This window comes from Poecilia formosa, unplaced genomic scaffold (assembly GCF_000485575.1).
Source record: "Poecilia formosa unplaced genomic scaffold, Poecilia_formosa-5.1.2 Scaffold46, whole genome shotgun sequence".
Lineage (NCBI taxonomy): Eukaryota > Metazoa > Chordata > Actinopteri > Cyprinodontiformes > Poeciliidae > Poecilia > Poecilia formosa.
Window position 1 is genome coordinate 1,910,533 of NW_006799985.1, and position 25,901 is coordinate 1,936,433.

The 25,901-nt window shown below is 41.7% G+C and overlaps 1 protein-coding gene across 1 annotated transcript in view; it reads left to right on the plus strand.

Moving 5' to 3' along the window:
• Positions 1 to 25,901, plus strand: part of fto (FTO alpha-ketoglutarate dependent dioxygenase) — a 138,940-nt gene that overhangs the window by 108,990 nt on the left and 4,049 nt on the right. The gene's annotated exons all lie outside the window — the stretch shown is intronic.

Here is a 25,901-nt window from a genome sequence, read left to right on the forward strand (position 1 = left end):
TTAGACGGATCTCCTGTCCACAATACAATTCTACGACCATCTTGTTTCATAGTATTGTTGGGGTTTTATTTTCAGGTAAAATTCCTCACATTGTGTTTTACACATTGACCAAGAAGTTCAGTTTTGTCTCTTTCCAAAAGTTTGCTTTGCCTTTCATAAAGATTACGTTTGTGGACTGCATGATTTATAGTTGTCATCTCAACAGGATCCCTATTTACTATCAAGTCATTGCCTAAATTGGATTTTATTTACGGGCTTCAGTATGCATAACCAGGCCTTGTTATTAACATTTCCACTTGTAAAGAAATATAAAACAAATCCAGTGAAGAAAAAATCCTAATAACATGCATTGTAGTTCGTGCTTTTGATGTTGCAAAATGTCAAAACGTTTATTTTAATAGCTCCCCTTATCTTTGCTGTCAGATTTAGCATCTTACAAACGTAAAATCTTTCATTTTAAAGAAGACAACCTTTCTGTCCTCTTTGTTGCAGTTCTCACTCTTAACTTTTCTCATTTATCGTTTTTCTTATTTATTTCCCTCCATGGTATTGATCTGAAGACACAGAACAATTAGGTTCATTTTGAGGATAATTCGTAAGCCATCACTTATTTTTATCATTGAATGAGAAATTTGCCATGCTTTATGTAAGTTTTGATGGGAGCTATCAGTTTAGAGTTGCTTGTGCCATTGATTTGATTAAAGGCATTACACATTGTCTAATGAGTTTTACACATGGCTGAGTGGTGAATAATCACCCAGTGATTTCTGACCCAGAACTCCTCTTTGCACCGTCGTCTCCCTACTTTCTCCCTTTCTTGCACGCTCCAAGCCGAGGACCAGACACTTAGCAGTTTAGGGAAGAGGTAAAGGAAATCGATTGAGACTGTGATTTGAAGAGGGGATTTTTTTTCTCTTTCCGTTTTCCTACTTTTTCTCAAGTTAAATTGATTCCCAAGCTTGTTCTGCTTTAATATTCACTTTAGCTAAGTGTTCAGTAAATGCGGAGAGAATGTGAATATTAGATGTCGAGCGTCTTTGCATTAGATCAGTTTGGAGAACTATAAATTTTATCCAGCCGAAAACTGTCTTGCAATTAAAGCGTATTGTATGAAATAAGCACCGTCCCTGTCGGGTGTTCAGTTTTATCGAGCCTGTCTGAAAATAGAACTCATACCTGCTGCTCTGTGAATTGCAGCACATAAAAGATGGACTGAATATGTTCCCGGGGAATATTGCCCTCTCCAAAAGACCAATCCGTCTTGCTTAGGGAGGCAATCTTAGGTGCGGTAGATAAACTAATATTTGTGTATAACCTCAGTCAGACAATACAAATGATCGGATGATTTTTCATCTCCTTATGCATACAGGGAAATATGAAAAATTGAGGTTTAGGAATATTTGCAGGGTCTGCGAGGCGGCTGGCTGGGCCGTTGAGTGCCCTGGGCCACGCTCCTCACCAGCGACTGCGGAGTGAAGAGTGATGAGAATATTATACCCGTCTGTTTCCCGTCACTCCCTTCCTCCCCTCCCACCTCCTTTATTCTCTCCTCACACCACACTAATTCATATGGCCACAAGATGGAGAAAAAGCCAGTGAGCAAGGTAAAATGAGAGACGGATCAATTTGCGGGCTGCTTTTCTGATTTGCCGGCTTTGACTTTCGCCTTCAGTGATTGACAGTCAGGCTGGCATAAATCTCCTAGTCTCCATGAACCTTCTTTCCATTTCATTGTCCCCATCACCCCAAACCAATGCTCTTCTTGCTGCTGCCAACTTCCGTCAACGAGACAAGCCCCCTTCTCATCCTCTAGCCATGCCTGGGTTCATCTACTGGTAGCGGGCCAACCAGTTCCCCACATTTGGGAGCGGGTGGGCAGATGGGGGCACAGACTCGTTCATAGCACCGAAGTTTTGTCCTCATGTTTGCGGAAGCTGAGAGAGGATACCGAAAAGGCTGTGAATTCTAATACTCCATCTGTTCAATTGATTGCCTATCATGGTGTCAATCACCCCTAATCTCAAACACCACAGCTGAACTTTGTTTCCTGCAGTACGTGCAGTAGATTCAATGTTTATTAAAAACTTTCAGAAGAATCTTCACTTTATTTTCTTTTGGACAATTAGATAACAGTACGGAGCTTTACCAGCGTCAGCTCTCCGAAGGGCATGTTTCTGTACAGGACAAAGCGCATTTGGTCCCTTTAGAATATTATTGCCCAGTCTTACTTTCTGTTTTCTTTCTGTCTTTAAAAATCTGCTGAATCCCAAAGAATCTAGCCGTCAAGTGCAATTCCCCTCACCACAGCTCTCTGACACGGAGATGGTGACATTTACCCCCGAGCTTTCCTCTTCTCCCCCTCAGGTTAGGCGGTTTTTATTTTTAGATTATTGCGTTGCCTCACGCCAAAGCCTCCATGTTTTTCCTTGAAAACCTTTCTGTTTGCTCTCTATATTTCTGCATTATTTGCCTGTGCCCTCTGCTTTTCAATATGTCTTTTTTTCCCTCCCCCTTTTTATTTCATTTTCTCCCACCCTTCCTTCCTCTTCCCCTCTATTTTAGCTTTGCTGTGGTGAGGAACTTCTCCCCTCTCGTGTTCGTGATAAATCAGGGGTGTGAGCGGCGGCACTCGGTCGGAGGCATCAGTCGCGGGGCTGATGAGATAAGCGGTGCTCATCTCGCGGCCCTGTATGGAGATTTATTGGGCTGGGATAAGCAACAAGCTAGCCATCACTCTCAGCCAAATAGACTCCCCGCCTGCATGTGTTTATTCTTATTGCACTGCCACGACCACTGGCTCTGTCAGGGGTGGAGTAGCCCCTGGAGGCCTGCTCTACGGTGGTGGAAGCCTAGCCCTGCTCTCTGGATCATTACCTTCTATTAGATCAAGAAAACAAGGCTCCACAGTGGGGCTTTGAGTGACACTGATGGCCCAATTTTTCTCTATCTCTGAGGACCACATAGGCATATATCTAAAATAAGGTTATAGGATATATTGGCTCATCACATCTGATGGTGTTGTCTTGCTGTTTTTGAATTTCCAGGTTCTTCTTTTGGCACATAAAGAAGCTGTCTCAGATAAATACAACCTATATTTCATTGGTAGGGTTAGACGTCTAAGAGCATTTAAGGAAAAGGTTAGAGTAAGTGCACATGTTGTCTCTTATCATAAATACCGGTCCCTACTCTGGTGTTGGTACCCGTGGTAAAGGTGTTTGCAAAAGCATTTAAATGGGATTCTTATAATGAAGAAGACTTAAAATGTCCTGGTATCTCACATCTTGCTTACAGAAGAAAGTTCTGCTGGACTTTGAAAGAAAATCAGTCCCACAGCATCACTGATCCTCCACCTTACTTAACAGTAACCATGAGGTGTTTTTCCAGCTTTTTTTACACTTTCTAATATCATATTATTCAAGTTACAGTACAAGAAGAGTTTACTAAACTTTTGACTCAAATGCTTTTAAAAAGACAGACATACTGATGTATTAAGAGGACTCAACCTGCTTCTGCCTAACCTTGGATAACCAATGATTTAATATATTGCCTGTATAGTTTGTTTTTTATTGCAGGATGTCCTATGGCAGCTTGCATGTTGGAGAAATGTGAAAGAAATGTGAAAGGGAAAAAATAGCATCATGTCAAGTTGTGATGCTTTTAGAGCAATAGCCATTTGACACCTGAATGCCATTATTCTCTAATGGCATCATAAGGCCACGGCAGCTATTCTTCAGCTAAAGTTACACCATCTCACTTTAGCTTCAGCTGCTGATGACAGCATTAATTTTAAGGAGCACAGAAGTCTAACACATTGAGCGGTGCCCGGATGGTGTCACGGAGCCATAGGGCACGATGAGCACATCAAGCGTCCGCTCCTTCCTCCGCTCACCCCTCTATGGCACAAAGACATACACTCCACTCACCCAACAAGATCTCCTCAAATTGCTTTTACCCTCCTCACCCCGAGTGTGTACACAAGAACATGCACGTCCTCACACAAACTTAGGCCTGGGCAGGGTATGGGGGTTAGTTTTCCAGCACTCAGGTTATATTTAATCATGGCTGTCGGATAAGGAGGCTTTTCTCTTTATGAAAGGTATTAGAGCAGCAATGTGTTTTCCCTCTGCTTTACACTCTCCGCTCCCCCCGCATGGTTCTCTTCACCTGACCTCTGTTACCATGTGCCAGGGAAGAATTTGATAAAGTGACACCATGCTCCCAGCATCTCTTCCTCCCTCTCTCTACAGGTCCCTTCTCTGTCTCAGATTCTAATAGCATGTCTGGCAGATCTGGACTGCCTCTCATCTCATCAGCGGGGTCACACCGTTGGGCTGCCCTCGCGCTCCTTTCACCAGCACTCGCCTTGTCATTTATTTTGCTGCTGAGAAGGCCTGCGAGTCAGCAGGTCTGATTCAATCTCCTCCATCTTAAGGAAAGGGTTGCACCCAGAGCGTAATAGTGCTAGGAGCGATGAAAACGGGGCAAGTTTTTCCAGGACAAGATCACAACTTCTCATCCAATAACTTCCTAGTTTCAGCTTTTCTTATACTTTTTCTTGTCCCATTCGTTGTTAGAGCTATCCTTTCTACCCAATGTAATGCTCGCATTCAGAATATTCTAGACTTCCTTTCCTTTTGCAGTCTGTGATTCACCCCGACCCTAGTTGCTCTGTATTTCTTCTATTTAGGAGCCCCATTCTCTTTGATCGAACTAAAGTTTCAGAGGAAAGTGTGAAGCATTGAGGAAGCTCCAGCAGGGGAGGGTTTACACAGCCTTTCAACAGTTTCAACACTTTGAGAAATAAGGGGATACTCTTTATTCTGCTTCATGTTGCACCCAGGGACCCACCCCACTTCAGTAGCATGCATCAGCAGACACTTGGTCATTAGGTAGATTGACAGTGATTGTCTTGGCTGCAGAGCTGAGGCAGCCTGTGCTCAGCCTCAGATGCCTGCTTTGAAATGCACACATATAGATTTTGTGTGGGTGAACAGAATTAACAGAAAATGTTACAAGCGAAGAGAATCAATAATGTGTGAAAGATGCGGCGGACAGTGTGGAAATCACATTTTGGACAGGTTGCTTCGCCATCATTGATTGTGGGTAGGTTTAAACAGCTGCTCTTGATTTTCTGACTTAAAGGCTCACGGTCCGAGCATCACTGGTGCTCAAAGCCTAAGCTCTGCAAAAGTCTTAAAGAGAACAGGTGTGACTCTAACTTCAAAGTGAGGAGCCATCATATTTGAGAATATTCATTGTCAAAAATGTTTTGCAGCATGTTGGGCGCATCTGGAACGCTTTGGCAGTTTCTTTCCCTTTGAAAAAGTTAACTTTTTTAATCAATCTATTTAAATGTATATTGATATATTTCAAAGCTGCTTGATATCAGGAAACTATTGTGGTACTGTTGCTGACAATTTCAATATCACTTTCTATGAGTTTTTGCAGCTCTGCTTCCACACATATACATCTGGTGAGGGTAGCATTTGGAGTCAATTCAACTGTTGCATTATATTATTAATATGCATAGCATGATTGTCTGGCACTTTAAGCATAATATACTATACAGTACAAGCAGTCCTTTGCAATTTGTGGTGATTGTACGTTTTCTTCTGTCTTTTTTTAATGAAGATCTCGTTGTGGACATTATGTGACAACAGGAAGCTTAAGGAGCTTGAGGCTGTCCTCTATTATTCATCAGAGGTAATGATGGAGAGGAGTTTGCAGGATCTGTGGAGCTATTGATCCCCTCTTCTGATTTCATTTCTCACCCCTGTGGGGAAAGAAAAAGGAGAGTTTGGCTTATCCCAGATGCACACCTCCACTCATTGGTGATTCTTCCAGCCTCACCTTCACTATCCGTGACTCCAAGTTACTGGCTATAGATCTGCGTTATTTTGTGTTTAGGGGGCAACTAAAATATTTGTCATGAGGTTTTGGAACATTTACTTTCTTTTGCTATTGTTAATGGGAGAAAGTTGTCCAAGCTAAATAAATGTATTTAGCTGTTTCTGTTTATTTTCTTTAAAACCCTACATAAAACCTTTTAAAGTGAATACATGTTTTGATGCTGAAAGCTTATTTTTTTTCTTTATCATGTCCATATTTGGTTTTCATGCAAACTTAAAGTTTGGGGACTGTTACTTTGTTTCTCTCTGAAAGGACCTATTAAAACTTCTGGGTAATAGCCCTCATCTGGCCTGTTGACCGTTCCGTATATCGGTGTTTGTAGAGGCTTCCCTTTCACATTCTGTGCCTACGTAATCCCTCACTCCACCCTTTTTACTGCCTTGGTGCACAAATGCAAGCAGGTCAAATTAGGCCTGCCCCTCTTTAATACCACAGAGAGGGAGAAGCAGCCATTATGAATTATCCTTAATTACAGCCATTTCCTAAACTAATAAAGCTGCAAAATCTTTACTGCAAAGGTTAGTTTACCCGGGATGCATAAAAACCGCTGCACATGTGCCATTCAACGTCTGTGTGTGCGCTCGCACATGCTCGCGCTGGGTGTGCGTGCCCGCGCATTCAAGCGTACACGCTGGTGATTGCTGTGTGTGTGGGCACAGGAGAGCTGCCTGGCTGGCTGGCAGCACCCATGGTCCCATTAATTTCACGTGGGCTCCCTATCACCAGCCACAGATGCCTATAGACACGTAAATGAGTCTCCTGTGAGCAGTGGGCCGCCTCAGCCAGCCAGCTCGGGCCTAATGGTCTGGAAAGCCAGCGTATGTGACGGCAGGAGATGTGGGCCTTATTTACACTGGCAGACATTAGTGGATGGACGCTGATTCCCTGATTAACACGTCAGCCTCGCTCACATCCTCCCCCAACCCCAATGCCTCCACCAGCTTTCTTCATCTTTCTGTACGTGCAAGCCTCTACATTCACACAAACACACACGTACACATGAAGGAAATATTGTTCACTCAAATTATTCTCTTCCTTCTCTGAAATTTATTTTACCACTCGCCGTACCAATAGAAGTATGTGGAGTGAAAGAGAAAGACACAAACAGGCACACATACTGTGTTGGAAGTGCGTGGTGGCGGACTGCTGAGAGGGGGGGAAGCCATCTGTGAATGATAGCTCCTGCGGAAAGATAATGTTTCTCATGCAGAGCTGCGCGAGGCGCTGATGGAAGAAGATGACTCTTTGAATGGTTAAGTGGGTAAACGTTAGATCATGGCCGCAGCGCTCCCATTCGCCTCGCCTGCCATCAATCCCTCCCTCTCTTTCTCGCCATGCTTTTTCGCTCCTCTTCTTTCCGTCTACCAGATTGTTTATTGAAAAGGCACGAGGAGGCCGCCGATAAGAGAGGCAAAGCTAATGCCGTGATTTGTGTCAGTCACGCCGTACAATTTGTAACAATCGCAACACTTATCACAATATAATATGTTTATTCTGGTCAATTAAGTGGCGCAGGAAGGCTCCTGCTTTTGAAGTGTCACATGCAAGATGGGACAGGGTGACTGCGATCAAAGGAAATGGAACTAATCTAATTGTACAGCATCTCACACTGCTGCCACCGCCATCGCTATCGCCAGCAAGCCTATGAAGTGATTGCATTTTAAAGAAAAAGAAGAAACATCTGCACAGGTTTATCGCCACCAGAGGAAGCCAGGAGCTGTTTTCAATGACAGACTTGTCTGATACAGTGCACTTGGTTTTTTTTTTTTGTTTGTTTTTTGGGGGGGTTTTTTACTTTTTACAATCAACTCAATCTCATTTCGTTTTAGGGCATTGAGTTTCACACAGAAACAAGCATTTCTCTTCAACATACGAAAACAGAAAGACAACACTTGCGAAACCTAATGCAGTTTAGACCTAGTTTTGTGCACAAACTTATAAAATTCTTGTATACAAGTGCTTCATAACTTTCTAAAAATCCCTCTTACAATGTTAGAGAAACCCATAATCATTACCGTACAAGTATGACAAAAATGCATCCAAGGAATGTGGAGGAAACGTTCAAATAAGCGTGCTGTTGCAAAGGTCTTATTGCTACAGGTTGCCAGTACACCCATCTGTACACAAATACATGTATATCGACTCGTGTATTAGAGTTGACTTGTTTGCGCTTCAAAAATGCTCGCACATGCAGGCAGTATTAATAGGCCCATCAGCACTCTTTGTTTAGGTCTGTACTGCACAGCTGAATGCGCACATGAAGACACACACCTGGACGCGCTGTAGCTGGATCCAGCTTTTAGTCAGAGGAAGAATAAAAACAAGCCATGCAGTGAGGGCAGACTGTGTAGCAGAGCGATGCCTCCATCGATCTGAAAAGGTTCATTAGGTAAGTGCTGACATCACAGATTGATGTCTCTTTAAACCAGTGCCTGCCGAGGAGCTGACGAGGAAAATCAGCATTATTGACCCCCTTTGGTCATACTTGTGTGTCTTTGCAACATGTAAGCACCGTTGGACATGCTCATATGTATCACTGGATGAACATGTATGAACCAGAATTTGCCACTCATGCGTATTTCTTCGTGTGTGTACATGTGTGTATCCCTAAATGCCACATTGAATACTCATCTGAGATGGGTGTAGGTGCTCACTAATGCTGCTAGTTATACACTCAGCCATGCGGCTAAGGAGCCTGTCAGCCTGTTTGGGCTTTTACACCACCACCCGTCTGCCATCACAGAGTGGGGAAGAGATGGAGTGGAAAATGGAGATTAAGAGTAAAGAACCTAGGGTGGAACAGTCAGGGAGGGACCAGATAGAATCTCTTCCCATCCATATTTCATCAGCACATCTAGGAACTCTGTTTGGTAATTATGTTGTGTGAGCTGCTGACTAATTTGCAATCCAGGGAGAACCTCGGCGGGAGCGGCCTTGGAGCTGTTTAGTTCAAATTAAGGATGCAGACTTTCCAACTCATTTGTGAAGGAATTGACGGTAAGCTGCCTCTCTCTTTGACCCCGGTCTCCTCACAATGTAGCTGTCGATCGAGTTGAGATGTCGTTTGTATCTGATGTGTTTCTCTAATTAAGATCAAGGGAGAATCATTGCCATTGAGCTGCTCCACTCACACATTGATTGCATTGGGTGTTGGTGTTGGGGAGGATAGCGTTGATGCAGTGACAGAATGGGATTTGTGTTGTGTTTTGGTCTTCTTATACTTTGTCATTTGCTGCCTTGTCCGTTATTTGTATTAGTTTTAAATTGTAGGCATTTGTAGACATTATCAACTTTAGCTTCATATAATAAATGGATTTAAGACTGCAATTTATGAATGCTTTACAAAAATCTTCAAAAGAGGTTATTGACAAGTAAATAAAAATTGTGCATATGTCTTCAATGCTGATGATAATCTAAGTATTTCCTACTGATAAAAACACAGGAAGACAACCAGCTCCTTTGGAACATAAACAGGGATCCCTGTGTCAAATTGAAATACCTTTAAGCAATCTATTGTCTGGGGCAAATGAAGGGGAATTGACTAATCTGTTGGTATCAATGTTCAAGATGGTGCAAGTTCACAAATAAGAGAAAATGAAGCACTTTAGAAAGTTTTCCAGGACTTAATTTTATCCTGAGCTGAGCATAATGCAAAGTAAGCGTTAGGATGGAGAAATGTGCAGAACTGAAGATGTGTATCCCTTCTAGGCCACCATCACCTTAGGCATATTGCTATTGGCTGCCTTCGGGAGATTAAAGAGAATAATTGCCATCTGATTGGATGTTTAATTTTTCATAGACCTTTGATGCACAGGGTGTTTGTATTACCTTTATCAACAGGCCTACATTGCCTTGGAAAAGTATTAATGCCCCTCAAACTTTTCCAGATTTTTTTCACACACTAATCCCAAACTTCAGTGTATTATACTGAGATTTAGTTGTCATAGAAAGAATACAAAATCTGAAAAGTGTGGCATACTTTGGTATTCAGATCCCCGAGCTGATATATTGCACAGCCACTTTTATTGCGTCTAGAAATTGAATGTTAGCTTAGGTAGAGTGCTCTTATAACTGCTGTCCTGTGATTTTTACACCTGAGCTTTGGATCTGTGGAACTTCTCCTAAACTACCATGGTTTTCTTGGCTTCTCTGACTAAAGCTCTCTTTGCCCATTCTTTCAGTTTAGGTACAGGGCCATCATTTGGTTTGATTGGTTTTCATTTATGCAAACCTTTCACAAACCAGAGTCCTGGGTTTAAAAACCTGTGAACATTCTAAATGTAAAGACCTAACAATTGCAAACTAAGTACTAAATTTGGTCTTTTAATAAATTTTGCCCACTTCTTCATGTGAGGATTATCCATTCTCAATTGCAACCTAAAAGCTTCTCAACTGATTTTCTGAAAGCAGTCTGAGTACAGGAGAACTAGATGTGCAAGCTCCTCCCAGATCACAACATTAGCTGACAGTCCCATGTTCATACCTCTACCTGGTGACACTAATCTCTTCTAGGAGGTGACCTACCTCCCGTTCCAAATCTGTCTGTGGAGGTGTGTGTGTTTTTGTTTTGTGTGATGCTTGCAGCAGATGTCTCCTCCGCGGTTCCGCTTCGGAGGTCCAGGAAAGGTGAGCTTCTCATGGTTGTCATTTTGAGGTGGGAGAGCAATCATTTTCTTGGACAACAGTTCCATCCTTATCCCTGCTTCCCGCCTGTTCGGATTAGTTTCTCTCTGAGAAAATTTGCATCCAAAACATTTACCCTTGATGTTTTTCCCTTCTATATTTCAAACTTTCTTTACATTATCTGGCACCTGCCTCTAACCTTATCTGTGTCTTTACTCTGTGTCCCCCACCGATTGCTGTACAACATTTTATTACAATTGTCAGAAAGAGAAACACTTCTATTGTTGGCTGATTACATCAGGGTGTTTTACCCGCAGATCACCAGAGCAATTAAAATCTGTAAACAAGGCAACCCATGATGCCTCAGTCCAAACAATGGGGTCCTGTAGGATAGGGAATGTGTTTGAAGGAGAAGTGTGGAAGAGAGAGTTTCTCTCCCTTTGGCTCTCTCTGTTTTTCTTCCTCATTAATTAGGAGAAGCTCCTTGAACCAGACACAGCTGTGTCGATGGGCAGCCTTGTACAATCAAAGTGACACATATTTCAGACACAAGATGAAGTTGTTTACTTTTGTGTAAGACCTCGCGTTACGCTGATGTACTTTGTTTTGCATCACAGCAAAGACAATGTTGGCCCTATTGTGCCAGTCGCAGCTGTTAGGAAGAGAAAAGAGAGCAGCCTGCATCAGTTGCTGTGAAGAGAAAAACCTCTCTGCAGATATTTTTGATCCAAACGAACCCAACAAAATTCAAAGAGAAATATGGAAACTGAATTTCCCTGGATGCCCCTGTTTTAGAACAATTAAGTTATTGAGAAGACCTGAGCCATATGCAATAATGTAAGTATTTATGAGTGTAATTATTGGACTTTATTTTCTGTGATTCCATAGCTCTCTAATAGTTTATTGGTCTGTAATTCACTCAACTTTTGAATGAATTACAGACTAGTATTCTGGACTGAGTTGACAGTATCATTATTATTTAGATAATAATCTAAATAATAAGCAGCTTACTTCCAGCTGAAGATATAAATTATCTGTCATTCAATGTGGTTAACTGTGTGGTTAAAAACAGTTCTGAAGGTGTTGAAAACACCACAAGCTCCGTTTTAGTATCTTAATTTCATTAGACAAAAGGCCTCTTTGTAGTTTTGTGTGAAGACATGTGGAACATGTCATGTATTTGGTGTCAGGATGTGTGCGTATTGCTTCCGCAGTCACCCCCGCCCAGATTTATAAATTACTCAGGAGCTGAGTTTGGGCAGGTTGGAGCAGAACAAGTAGATGGAAGGAGGGACTGTGGGAGTATTGCAGTTCAGCATGGTACTGTAATGATGCCAGTCTCTGTGGGCCTCACCAGAGGCTATATGCCTTACCAAGATCCTGTTTACCGTCAGCCAAAGAAGCTGCCAGCAACCCATTTCCATAACGCCGCCCGCGGTCTTCTACGGAAACGAATTTCTCTGCGCCGGAGATGCACCATAATGCTCCCTGCTTTGTACCACTCACTTTGCATTCTCTATCTTGTGTTTCCCCCTTTTGTTTCAGTCTGCTTTCTTGCCATTTCATCTCTCCAGCACTACTAATTCTGTCTTCAGTCTTTTCCACCACACATAGTACCATATGTAGACAAGAAAATTACCTTTTCATCTCATTTGGCCTGAGCACCGTCTTCCATATATTTCTGTACAGTGGGAGAATCTAATTGGACTTTCAGCAATGTACTTCAGAAATCTTTGCATCGTGGGAGAGTAGTCAGATGACATCTCTGCATCTCCTCCAGAGTTATCATGTAAGGCGCATTAGTTAAACAAAGGGTAGTACTACCTACCAAATTATCCTTAGTTTTTTTTTTTTTTTTTTCTCAATTTATTTAAAGGGATCATTATTTTTCATGGTGGGCCAATTTATGTTTTTGTCTGTTATACACGGAGAAGGTGGATTTTTGTATAACATTTGTATTTTGCTGAAAATAATGTGCAATTGATGTATGATCTTGTGAGTATAACCCATGCATCACAATGTGTGTATCATAGTCGTTCCCATATAAGTCAACTATGTCTGCCCCATTGTGTATTTGAACCTATGCCTCTGCACAGACACATCTCTGTGTGAGCCTGCCATCCTCAGCTTTTTCCCCTTGTTCTTTTCTGTCATATGTTTGTGCAGATTTTTTTCAGCTTCAGCCACTTGTGTAGTTGCCATGTTCCTGCGTCTGTACATCAGTGCGCATCTGCTCTTTCAACAAGGTCCCTATGGCCTCAAATGTCAGACCAAGCAGCTGCCAGACAAGTGCATTGTGCAGTAGGCTTGTGTTTCACCTCCTCCCTTCCCTCCACTTCTTGTTCTGTGATGTTAACTGTGATTGAAAGTAAGTAGGCAGCAGCAAGCGGAGAAGGGATGAGGAGAAAGGTCGGATTATTTTTTTTAGGGAGTTTTACTTTTCTTTAGTGCTGCCTTGCTCTCTAGGGCTTTTTGGTTAGGTAGGAGAGGGAGTGTCCTGTTGTGCATAACATGCTGCTCCCTTTGCCCTCTGGTGTAAAAGTCTACCGCAAAGAGACGCCATTTGTATTTTGTCCATATTTGGTCCATGTACTACTGGATGTCAAGGGAAAATACAGCGTGTGCACAAGTATCTCATGTCTTACTGGCTTTGTCTGAATTTGCTTGTATTTACCTTATGCAAGTTTCTACTTGCATAAGGTGAAATACCACCTTATGTATGAAAAAAAACAATTCCTTGTTTCATTCTTTTACATAGATGGTATGAAGTGTCACTCCATGATTGTTTTAGGTACTTCTAGACTTGTTTCATGCATGTGCTTTTTGTGTGAGCAAGTCAGTACAGGATGGGAGCAGTGAAGCAGAAGGTTGAGGAGGCAGACAGGTACTCCCCAGAAGGGGCTTAGGGGTGAGCAGGCCATGAATCCTGCTCAATGGTGAACTTCCTCCATAGTTTCAGGTCTTTTGTTGCTAACAAAGTTTTTTCAAATATTACTCTTTATTTACCTCCACTCATCTTTCTATAGACTCTGTGCAGTGGTATTGGTTGACGCCACATAGTACTTTGCAAATTGGCCAAAAATGTGATTTTTGTTTCATCTGACCAGAACACCTTCTCCCACATGTTGCCCTGCAGGACTTATGGCAATGTACAAACAAGACTTAATTTGGCCTTGCCAATGTTGCCCTGTCAGCAGATTGCTCTACCTGAGCTGTGGATCTCTGCAGCTCCTCCACAGAGCCCTGAAAAACAATCTTTGCACATGTCTTACTGCATGTGCATAAGTAGCTGTCAAAACCTGTCTGGAATATACTCTTATTCAGCTCATACAAACTTGCACTTTCACTGTAATATTTAAGACAGCATTGATTCCTTGTTGCACCTCATTGTAAAGATGGCACAAGATGTCCCTGGATGCAGGTTTCAAAGCACATCTAGGCTTGTTGCATGTATTTCTTATTGTGTGAGCAAGTAGCTGCAGGATGGGAGCAGTGAAGCAGAATTAATCGAGGTTGAAGAGACAGACAGGTACCCCCCCAGGAGGGGCCTGGGGGGCAGCAGGCCAGGGGTAGCCCCTCTAGCTCCCTTCCAGCACACTCTGCTCTGCTTTTAGGCGCTGCTATTGATTTGTCCAGTAGATAAAACCCACAAGTTAGCTTTTCTGCTAAGTACTGCTCTTTTCACCTCTTCTTTCCTATAAACACACACTGGACATTGGTTTACTTTGATGTCAGGTGACGTTCCTTTGGCATGCCATACTGCCATTAACACAAAGTAGGGATGAACCATTAGGGGGCACTGTTAGACGTTCCTTTCGACCCTATAAACCAATCTGGCATACTTTTTTATTTGATTCAACTAATGCTTTAGGAAGCTGTGAATGAATAGAAATGGAGGCTCCAGTGGACGAGAAAAGACACTTTGCTTGTCCACCATTCACTTTCATGCACGGGTACCAGAAAGTAGAATTCTGTGGTAATTCCAGCCTAAATCCTGTTATTCTAAATATCAGTTAAAATTGTTTCTGTATTTATTTTTTTATTTATAAAATCAACATTTGCAGTGAAATATAAAGTTTGAACTTGTCAGATGCAGATGGAAGCCGAGGCAACTCTTGATCAGCTTAAGACAGTTCATTTGACTGCCAGCCTTCGTGTGATCGGAAGTCAGTCAGCACTACGTCAGTGCTAGCTGACAGACGGATGATCCGTGTCTTCAAAAGGCTTCGTTGGTGACACATTAACATGAGCCGAGCTTCCTGGAGGACTCTGAATTCGGAGCTGTCACAGGTGGCAGATGAGATAAAGCTACTATGCTGCTCTGCTTGTTTCGTAGCATAACCTAATTCATGTTGAGAAGAAAATTGGCACCTGCTTGACATCAATTAAAAAGCTGTTTCTGAGATGAGAGGGAGCGTTGTTGTAACCCGTCTTGTATTTTTAATTAAAACAACCTCCTCTGAGTCATCCTTGGCTTTTTCATGTGTCCGAAGTCAGAACAGGTGTGAAGGTAAAAACAAACAAAGGCATGACGGGAATGCCACAAGGGTTTTGGATGCAATATAACTTCCCACGCATAGAGTTGCAGACTGGTTTATCCTTACAAGACATTGTGACATGATTTATCATTTTAATCTGTTCTTAGTTATTCCCCTTGTTTCAAGTTCTGTGTCGTTTTTCATGACAGTGAGCCAAACCCGTTATTGTGTGTCAGAATGGTTCTGTTTTTAAGTGAGAAAATAGAGGCTGTTACCAAATAAAAGTGATGCCTTGTCAAAGATTTCTGCTGTGTGATTCTGAGGATATAATTACATTTACCTGTGACACTGTTGTGCAATAACTTCACAGTAGATTGATTAAGATTTAGTAATTGCTAACTGATTTGTTTTTTAATTAGTAACTTAGAAAACAATGTCACATCAGATGACAAGATTTAAATGTTATTTTTTAACAATTTTATTTATCCTCTATAGTGAAGGCAGTTTTATTCTTCAGATTTTGTTGTGCAATTCAGGGCTACATAATATTAGAAAAACTTGCAACATGCGCTAATGTTGTCTCCATAGACAAATTAATTTGTATAAGAATTGGATGATTTTGAAGTACATTGAGAAGACATTTGTTGGGAAATAGTGCTATACATAAATTGAATTGAATTAAATTTAAAAGTGTTAACATCATCTTGCTTCAAGTTCATAGGTCCCACATAATGAGTAATCTGTCCTGCTATACCAAAAGAATTCTTCCATCTAAACATAGTTTTTTATTGTAAAAGAGTTACTCTTTGGAATAACTGACAGCTACAAAACTAACAATATAAGATACCCCTAACTTGCACACAAAGTAGTTTTGGTAACTACCAGTGCCATTCACCTCCAACATGAACAAGGAGGACAGAGACTAATTGCAGGAACAAATGTTCCAGACTGCGGGGTTTGCAGTTGTCTGGGCCTGGTCCAGGCCCTGTTCATCTCAACCTCTGTTGGCAGTCATATACACACTACACACACTATGCTTTGATTTAACCAGAGGCAGAGTCCCCGCCAGCCCCCACTCACTCTCATCAAAGATTCATAAAGGCAAGGTTCTCAATGATTTTCTGTCTCTTCCCGTATTCACAGCTTGTTGTCCTCACCCTCCCCGTCTCCTGCCAGTCAGGCAACGGAAGTCAAGCGGAATTATGGCTGAATTGGCCGCTGGCTCCCACTGTGCAAGTGTGTTTTCATGAAGTGTGTGTATGGGAGTAGGCTTTAGGTGAAGATGCACAGGTAGGAGCACATGCACAGCAGGGCAAGGGGACAAATGGGCAGTGACATGTTGATGTTGTACTAAAAATGTTGAATCCCTTGTGAGGGTAGTGAAGTCAGACTCCACCTCCTCTTCTCATTGCCTCACGCACTCCTTCCGCTGTTCTTTGTCTTCCCCCTGAACCCCTGAGCCTCGTGTGTTGTGGCAGCTTCCACTCTGGATCTAAAACTAGCTCAATCAGAGCCCCTGTTACCAGGCCCAGGGCATGCCATCTGTAGCCCTCGGAGTCCTTCCGTTAGTATGTGTGTGTCAATGTGTGTTTGCCGCCATATTTCTATTTGTGTGTGTGTCCGTTTGCACCCAAGTTTCAACGCAATGGTGTGTGTTTGTGCGTGAACCCAAACCACCGTGCCTCAGCCTGTTAGTCTTGCTGCTTACTGGGCTTAGCCAGATGAGGGCCACTCAGCCCGGATCTAATTCCTTCGGCTCTGGCAGCACTTCACTCCTGGCTCTTTTCGCCTCTCGAGCGTGCATCTGTGACCTTGGCTGACATCAGAGGGGGTTAAACTGTGGACTTGGAGATGCAACCACAGTGATTGAGTTGTAAGCTAGTTTTTGGATCAGAGCTTCCACACAGCCATCTGGGTTTTATGTGGGGCTCAGAAAGAGGTTATCCCTCTCTTACTCCCCACAGCTGACCCGGGATCAGTTGGAACGCCAGAGAATTTAACAAGAACCATCCTCGCTGGGATAGGTAGGGCAGAGTGGGGATGTTTATGGAGAGGGAAAATCGTAGAGACAGGAAACTAATAAAGAGTTGATCTGTTACCACTTGACTTGTAATCCTCTCTTTTCATTACGCTGAGCGCTTCTTTTGGCTTTTGTCGTCTTGTTGTCTTTGTGGCAAACAGACTAAGCCTCTAACCAACTTTGGCTTTTGTTTTGTTTTTTTTGACACACCAAGAAGTATCAACTTTCTCACATCAGTATTTTCATAATAAAGGGTGGTGAAATGTGATTTTCAGGTATAGTGAGTTGATTTTGTTTGATGTTTTTTGTGGCATCATATCACGTTAGAATCCATAGCAGAAAGATTGCAGTCAAAACCTAGTCACTAGAAAGAGCTTATATTTTTGCCCCACAAATACATTTCACATATTAAATGTGAATTCATAGTAATTTTGATTTTCTTTTATTGTACTTTTAATTGTTGTGCTGCCTATGCTGCATTGTTTTTTTTAATGTTGCTTTTGACTCTTAACTATCTGGCTTTATTTTATTTTTACATCATATTTTTCATAGGTCATTTTTTTGTAAACTGATGTTCTTTCCCTGAATGCAGGGGTGCAACAAGTTCTCATTGCGTGAGACGTTGGGATAGAAAATCACACTTTGGATGTCCTGAGAACCAGTATGTTGTTGCTGTCAGCACATGATATTGTCCGTTAAAGTTAATGTAATGTATTAGTCAGAGTCCTGGGAAATAGACGTGAATGTTTTATCTGTTTGACTCTTGAAGCAATACAGGCATTTGTTCTTAACTTGCCATGTGTTGACAGAGTTGACTAAAAGCAGGCTTCTCAAGCTGGCCTGTTGATTGCATTCTTTTGAAACCTTGGCATTAAATAAATATTGTGCTAGAGGTAGATTTTTTTCAGAATGTTTAAATGTCATAATTTTCTAAAGGATTTAAAGAGCTTGTTACTGTATTTATTATGTTGATTTAAATGTTAAAATATTTCTTTAAAAATGAGAAACTGGCTCTAAGGACAAAATAAAGAGAATTTGATGTTAGTTTTATAGGCAGACTAGATTTGGCAGTTGGTGAAAAAATATTCATGTCAGCCATTAGAGAGTTGAGATGTGACAAAGACTTGGGGAGAAAGACTTTAGACTTCACTACACTGGGAAAAAAAGAGAATGTAGCTCTGTGTTAGCTTGTTACATGTAATTGAATTAAGTTTGTCAGACTTACTTTATGGTTTTACGTTAAATACTTACATTGATGTAGGTATTTATAATATTTAAAATAATTAAAAGTCTTGTCTTGTTCTCAATACAAGGCATCATGTATTGCCTTGTCTCAGAAAACTCATTGTATTGCATAATACCTTGCAGCACTGGCATTGGGAGCTGTGCTGTAGTCTGCATGACGTGTTGTGTGGTTCGTTTCTGCTTCATTTGACTCGGTAATCTACTTTCTTGGCTGTTTACTTCTGTTCCGTTTCAGGTTTTTTTTTTTTTTCTTTTAGCTTGACAAAAGTTATTTTTGTTTCTCCACTTCCCTACCTGGTAGGTCTACTGTTTGGATCCACTATCTAATGTGAATTATTACATTTAAAGTAGCCTTAAAACCACACACCAAGTCAACTGAATAGCCAGGTATTCATTCTATGACTCACTTCATTAGCCTTTTGAATGGTGTTTGGTGCAGTGCCTTGGGGCCTAACCTGACTGCTCTTCTAAACAAATTGCTGGGTGTTCACATTTTTTTTTCTTTAGTTTTTTTAATGCAGAGGCCCCTTTGATTACACTATTTACTTAATAGGGTGAAAAAAACTTGTGTTCTCGCAGCAGGAGTACCTGGTGATGCAGAAGTTCAAACACCTGGCAGAAAGCCCTAGTCTGGCACGAACGCACAATTCATGCATGAATGCACACACATTCTGTGCTATGCTTGAGTGAATTTGGGACTTTGTCTATTGTTGCTTTTCTGAGGAAGTAAAGCATCAGTAGGATTTTGTCTTGCAGATTAAACAGAAAAAGTAAAGGTAGTTTTATTATTGACTTCTTGCAGATGCAAGCATGCAAACATTTTCTCGAACAGCACCACTCCTTTGTTTGTTGAAAAGACGAAGACTCAAAGAGCTTTAAATGAATCACCGATGCTGCACCTAAAATAATTAAAGTTGTGCCTGCTCGGATGGCAATATTTACCTGATCATTTAACAATAACTTTTAAATGGCTATGTTCTTTTTTGCTTTATTACCAAGAGATTTTTGGATGGCCATGTCAGACTTCCGCCTACACCCATCCAACAAATGAGCTCCATAATTTACGACTGCCTCATCAAGAAGGATTTAACGTTGTATATTGACGAAGCCTTTGATATGATCTCAAGGAGTGTCAGCAATGAAGTGACTACTTGTATGCTGTTCAAATAAAATGTCGTGTTGATTCAAAGTTGTTTCCTGCTATTGAACACTGTGCTGTTTGTTCCCATGCTTTGTTTAAAGAAAAACAGAACCTTTGCTGTATGTCACTCTGTCCTTCTTGTAAAGCAGTTTAATACACACATTTCTGAAACCTGATACCTGTTTTGCAACAGTTTAAAGCTTCTGTCTCACAGTTTGCTTTACATAAAGGCTTAAGAACTTAACACCACATCCCCCGCAGCTACAAGGATGACTTGTATCTTGTCCATTTAAGATACAATACACTATAATTAGTTGAGTTAGCTCGACCCCTCTATTGTCGCTTGAAGACAGGTGGGAATTGTGCCGTTGTTAGATTGACCTTATCATGTGACTGCGGTCAGGTATTGTCCAGTAGATGGGCTGGGTTGCTATAGCAGCACACCACATCCATCACCAGCGTTATTGCACTGTTCAGATGATGCCCACAAGGCCTAGAGGATCTGAACAACAAGGGAAGGGGAAGGATAAAATATAAAAACAATTATTATTTTACAATATCACTCCCACAATAACTTTTCACAGCAAAGGCAATCAATCAGCATAAAAAATAAGAGTTAGTGCTCCCATTGCCACATTCACCATGCTCTTGATGAAGCCTCTTCGCCAACGTAAGATTTGCAGCCTGTGTAATTCTAAGCTGGGAAAAGCTTAATCACTCTCAGGATTGTAACCCTTTTTACCCTTACCATCAAGTCTTCCTATTGCTCCACTTTCTCCCCAGGGGTTTTATAAATGAACGTCATTCGGAAAAACCTCAGTGTCTGGTCGGAACAGAGTTTAATTAGTTTTGTCTGTTTACATACAAATGTCTCATTGTGGTATTTTGTCACGTTCGCATACTGAGTAGAGCCAGGCGCCCCATTGCTGTACAGGTATACTACGTTAAACTTTGTTTTAAATTGTCTTTGATTTCTTTTTCCTTCTTTAAGCTGTGTGTCCTACTTGAATAACTCTTCAGCCAGATACAGGTGGCTGGAAGGCCAAAAGTCACAATCATTCTCATTCTTACCGAGTCAACCTTGAGCACACACACTCAAACTGTCTCTCTTTCAGCCTTAGGGGTTGATCTGTCTCTCCTCCCCTTGCTGAAAAAGTAAACTGCCAGGTGGACCCTATCTATTTGTCCTTTTTCTGCCTTCTTTTTTTATTAGAACCTGATTGCATTTGAACAATAGTTGTCCTCTCATAAATTTTGCGCCTGTGTTGACATTAGGCCACATTCCATCCAGTACCCTCAGGAGGAGAAAGAGCAGGCCAGGGTGTTTGGTAATTTGTTACGCTGTTAAGCACCTAATAGACGTCCACCTGGTTTTTGAGAGCAGTAGCAGCAGTTTAGGAGCTCCCCTCCTTTGCACTTCCAGGCTGCAAGTGTTTTATTGGCTTCAATTATGAAGGCTGACTTTAGTGTCTACCTGGCTTTTGTGTGTGTGTGTGTTTTTTTTTCTATTACATCTGGTTCATCCAGCTCCAGACAGGGCAGAGAGCCAGGCCACATCAAACATACTCGGTGTAAAACAGACGAGGACTGTGAAGGTATAACAAAACTTCTATGATTTTGCCGTAGACTCCCTTGTTACCCGCAGTCCTGGGTTTGAAGCTAGCTTAAGATGCCAATAACGAATCTTATTTGTTTCATGTGGTTTAATGAGCAATATAGACTGCAGCTGGCAACGGGGAGACCTCACAGAGACTGAGAAAGAGGCTACCCCACCCACAGGTACCCATACACTCCGACAGAATCATTGTTCCCAGCAGCAGTGCAGTCGTAAGTGGCACGTGGGTGGAGTGGTGGGGGTTTTAAACAAGCCCTCTTACTAATGCCCCTTTTTGCGGTTACCGCAACCATTAATTAAAGGGGAAAAAAAGAGTGCATCAGATGTTGGTTTTATTAGCCAAGGCTCCTTAGAGGGACTCAAAAAGAAAGGAACATATGTCACGCATTTGATCATGCCCCCCTCCCTCCCTGGTACTTGCCCACCTCACACACAAAATGTACAGTCAGCAGCCGTCTGCAGACACAATAGCATTTGCTTGATCTTAAGGAAACTGTTAAAAGCTGGCCCTGCTCACGCTTCAGTTTCTGCTGGCTGGTTCATATTCTCCACTACTTCACATTTGAAGCTATAATTATGGTAATAAATTATCAAATTTAAATTTAAAGGTTTGTGTGTCAATCTAATGTCTCCAATAATGACAAAAACCGGGGTTCAAAGTGACTTTTTGAGTTCGGGTGGCATAGGCTGAAATTCAAACCTTAAAAGTACATGGGTTCTGCTCTCTGCACAATACCAAGATTAGTACCTGGATTAGAAGCAATCAACCTGTCTGTCTTTCACCCATTAAAACTGTAACTGTCTAAAATAAGAGGCAGATGTGCTAAATCACTAATTTTGTACACAACGTTGCATGCATACTAAAAGTACATAGATAATATACTTCTTTCATTCTCATTTTCCCTTGGAGTGTGATTGCATGCCCTAGCTTCAGGGACACGCTGATTTATGAGACACATGCCTGTTTTTTCATGACTTGTTTGATTGCATTCTCAGCTCTCAGGCACTCAGGCTGCCAAAACCATAAAAGTTCACACCTGCGCAAAATTTCTTGCGAGTCAGATGAAACAGGCAGAGCATGAGGAAGCAGGTGATCTAAGGTATTTCACTTCCCTTGATCAGCACAGGCATGTAATACAGATGAAAAAGTGGCAAGGCTGATTGATTGATGTTCAGTATACTTTTGTACAAGTTTTATCTTTTGGGGTGGTTAAGTTCATAGGCAGGGAAGGACACATACTTTTGAAATGGTTCATTGTTCTGTGTTGATATTGCTCTCTGCTGGTGTCCTTTAATGTACTGTGTACAAAATACACCACTGGGGTAGCTATAGTTACACATTTAAAGTCTAATATTTCTTTTTTCTTTATCTGTTCTGATCTTCATAAAACATACTTTCGTTGAAGTTAAACAAAGGTAGGTGTGAGATTCTCACAGTAACATAATCCTGAAAATGTTTCTTGTTAACCACACAAAACTCTTAGACAAGGTGTGTAACAATAGTTTTTATTCAAACCACAAAAAGTAATACTTATTTGTTGTTGTTACAAAAGCTAATATATATATATTTTTTATATTTATATAAAAAAAGTTAAAGTTTTCAACACATTTTACCATCATTTTCCGTATGCACTGAATCATTGCAGAGTCATGTAGGGGCTGCTGTGTTCAATGGATAAGACTCAGGGCTCCATAACATTAATTTATAGTCAGGAATAGAGAGTTAGACAACTTGGGCGAATGTGTCAAGAATCATAAACTCATTCACTTATATTTTTTTTTTCAGTGATGTATGTTTAAAAAGAAGAATTTGATTTTACTTAAATTTAAGTTGATAAATTGTCAAAGTTGGTGTAAGCCTAAGCTTTTTTTTTCCATTATTGTTACTTTTTTTTTTTTTTAACAGATAAACACTTGTGGAAAATTTAATTGAACATGTAGAGTGAATGGCTACTGAGTTCAGTAGAAGTTTAATTAAATTCAAATGCATTCCAGCTGTAGTTTCAAATGAAAAAAATGACCTCATCAACCACACTCCTGCAGTTTCCACCCAGTGACTTTCCAATCAGTCAGCTTTCTTTCTTGCAGACAATAGCAATGTTTATTTGTTACCAGCACTGAAACAAATAAGGGAGTGCGACGCTTAATTTGTAAATCAAACAGTGTCGGAACTTAAATAGCAAAGTGAGAGAGGAATTAACTGAGGCCAAAACAAAGATACTGAAAAATGTTTCTAAATTATGTTTAAATGCTTTATGTGTAATTTATCACATAAAGCAGGACCATGTATTGCCTGGTTGTTTAGTATACCCCACACTGCAGCCAGGTGCATTTCCTCCTCCTCCTGGGACAACAAGTGCTGCTCTAACTTTTTCCCCTCCTCTTACCTTTTTCTTTCTTTGACTTTTGTAAAAAGCAACACTTCATTTTGGCATTTTGTATGATGATGTCCTGAGTCAGGAAGCCCACGCACTACAGTCCCTTGTGATTACAAAAAACCTTCTGTAGCAATAATGCAATAAGCGTTGTCTCCTATCTACATTCTCTTGGTTGTTTTTCACTTTGCCTGACACAATTGTGCATTTATCAGTGTAATTGCTGGAGTCGGAAGCACTGATGTTGTCTATTAGGCGGATTTCTACCCTGTTAAGAGCGTAGAACCTTTTAATGTATGACCCTGCTTGAGTGTAGTCCTACACAATTACACACCAACCAGAGATTGAAAGTACTGATGATGCTGATGATTGGGCTGGTCAGGACGGTGGGTGATCTGATGGCAGTGATGATATTGGACCACCCTTCACTCTTCTGACAAGCCTTTCAGATGGACTCAGAGAGCGAAACAACAAAGTGAAACTGAGGTTAATCATTTTATTTACTCACTTTTCTCTCCCCCCTTTTCTCCTCTCCTTCCTTTATTCAACCAAGTGATGGAGCTCGGACCATGGAGTGCAGGGGGAGGAAATCGATAGGGAGCGCATTACAGTAAAACGTATTGATTAGGAGACCTGTGAGCAGTGTGTTGGTCGCAGAGATGGTGGAATGATGCAATGCTTAAAGGAATTTATCCTTTGACTTTTACATTAACCTTTTATTGACTGCTTTGCCTGTCCATAATTAACACTCACTTTAGCTAAAGTGGTTAGTTTGAGCGCAAAGGGGCTCGGGCCCTTATTACAGTGAGGGCCGTGGAGCTACTGCCCCAGCCGCAGTTCAAGTGCACTGTGCTGCACGGAGGTACAGGCCTCTGTGGAATAGAGGCGATGGAGTCCTAGATACCTTTCGCATTAGCATACCATTTGAGCAGGGGCCTGCCAGGCTATAAGGTTTCAGGGCAAATTGAAATGAGTGATTGTATTGCCAATCTCTCTTGACCGAGCGCCAGATGGGATAGTTAGGCCCATATCTGTCTGGGGTTAATCCATTGGAACAGCCTGGACTCGCAAACACATTCTCTCCCTCCTTTAAAGCCCTTCCTTTCCAACACCACTGAACACACACATGCACGCCTCTTTGTCTTTGACCTTAACTTTAAGGTGGACTGCTCTGCCAGGGGAAAGTCTTTCGGAGGGCCTTGTTTGTACGCCACTGTGGCTTACACAGAATATCTTGTGAGAGCCCTGGAGAGCTTAAGGCACCTCGCCCGGTATTGACTTTTTGTTTGGTTCCATTTTAGCAGTCAGGGGACGGTACTCGGGAAACAGTGGTAGATTGTGTAAAAGTGTGTGCTGAATTACCTTCACTATATTATCTTTGATAGTCCTCCAGCCTCTATATCTTTTATATCTCTGGTAAACCAGGAGCCTTCTGTTTGCGTACAAATGTTGCAAGATCCCTTGTCAAATAAATGCAGCAGCTCTGTTGAAGGTGGCCAGTCGGGGTTTCACGCTATGTAGCCTTTCATTATGACTCAGGGCAGCAGAAAAAGGCTGTTCTTTCAAAGCTCTGCTGCATGAATACTTAATCAGACCAAATCAAAAGCATGGCTTCCTCTGGCCTGTGGTGTCCATAAGCCGATGTCAGCAGAATCACACGGTGTGTATATGTGTTTGCTGTCTCGGTCAGTTTGCACTCACACACTGCAGAGATCAGTATGCCATCCATGTCTTCATCTTCCCTCTCTGAAGTGGTGCTTCCTTTAATTCGCACCCTAAATAAATGATGAGAACATTTAAACACATGGCTCGTCGCAAAGCCCCAAGGTCGCTTAATCGTATTATTTATGAAGTGATGTGCTACATAATGGTACTTAGTGCATGTTAACAGATGCTATTATCAGGCCCTGATCCAGAACGCCAAAAGATATATTGGACAGTGGATGTTAATGCTGCTCCTCACCACCGTAATGCAGCAGCCGTTTAAAGGGCTAACCACACCAAAAATGCAGCACTTAGGCTGAGAGCCAGTTGAACATTAAGTGGCTCTAGAGAAAATATATTACAACAAATTGTGGCAGCCCCCGGCTGTCCCCTAACAACTTTAACATCCCCTCATCCCATCCATAACCGACCCCCATATCTTTCTCTTGGTCTCCTTTATGCCCTCCGCTCAGTCAGTGGCCACACGGTGGTGTTGGTGGTTGGGCGTCTGTGGATTGGGTAAAGAGATATGACAGACGGTGGCATAATGACTGAGTGGGGAATTTAGCTGGCCTTGTGGCTCGGGAAGCACACACTACACACAGGGAACATACAAAATGCCATATCCAGCCTCTCCCTGTTGCACCTCCAGGTCAGGGGTCACTCTCGTCTGTCAGGAGGAAGAGGGAGGGCAGATTTACAGTGACAGCAGAGAGCACAACAGAGTCACAGCAGTAAATATTTACACAGGTCTGACAAAAGATGTGGCCGAGGTCTGCGGGGGTTCAAC